Here is an 800-nt window from a genome sequence, read left to right on the forward strand (position 1 = left end):
ATTATTGATGGCGTTGAGGTGATCGACGGAGTAGACCGCATTCCCTCCTTTGCTTAAAGACTCCCTCGCTCCTTCTTGCCAATCCATGTGGTGTCTCACCACATCCTCAATTATCTCGATGACTTGCTCCTCCGTTTTGTTCATAATCGGGCCACCCGCTCCTGCATCTAAGTTAGTCTTTCCTTGTGGGCTCAAGCCCCCATAGAAAATTTGAAGCACTTGATATGATGGAATGCCATGATGAGGGCACTCCCTTTGATATTCCTTGTATCGTTCTCATGCCTCATATATGGTTTCACTAGCCCTTTGACGGAAGCCTTGGATCAAAGCCCTTGCCTCGGCCGTCTTCTTTTGAGAATAGAATCTCCCTAACAAGGCCGTGGTGACCTCGTCCCAAGTTCTCAAGGAGTTAGGCCTCACCTCCTTCTCAAGCCATTCAAGAGCCCTTCCTATCAAAGAAAAAGGAAATAGCTTTAGTCTCAAAAACTCTTGAGTTACCCCATTTACCTTGATTGTGTTGCAATATTTTTTGAACTCGTTCAAGTGTGCAAGAGGGCTCTCATGTTTTGCTCCACTATTGCCTCCTTTCAATAAAATTTATCATCGCGGGCTGAATCTCGAAGTCATTGGCTTGAGTGACGGGTGGAGCAATGCCGCTTGAAGCTCTATAAGCTCGTGGAGTTCCCAACTCCTTTAAAGGTCTTTGAGGTGGTGGTTCCGCGTCACCCATTTGATCTCGATCCTCCTCGAAATTGGTCTCTCTAGTTGGGGGAGTATTGAACGGCCTAGAACCGGCTCTC

The 800-nt window shown here is 47.1% G+C and overlaps 1 non-coding gene across 1 annotated transcript; it reads left to right on the forward strand.

The window, feature by feature from the left end:
• The first annotated feature begins 232 nt into the window (after positions 1–232).
• LOC145621646 (small nucleolar RNA R71) lies at positions 233–338 on the forward strand. The gene has a single exon (XR_014108468.1). It is a non-coding gene; the product is annotated as a small nucleolar RNA R71 (small nucleolar RNA).
• Positions 339–800: the final 462 nt, after the last annotated feature.

Source organism: Chenopodium album, chromosome 27, assembly GCF_948465745.1.
Source record: "Chenopodium album chromosome 27, dcCheAlbu1.1, whole genome shotgun sequence".
Classification (NCBI taxonomy): Eukaryota; Viridiplantae; Streptophyta; class Magnoliopsida; order Caryophyllales; family Amaranthaceae; genus Chenopodium; species Chenopodium album.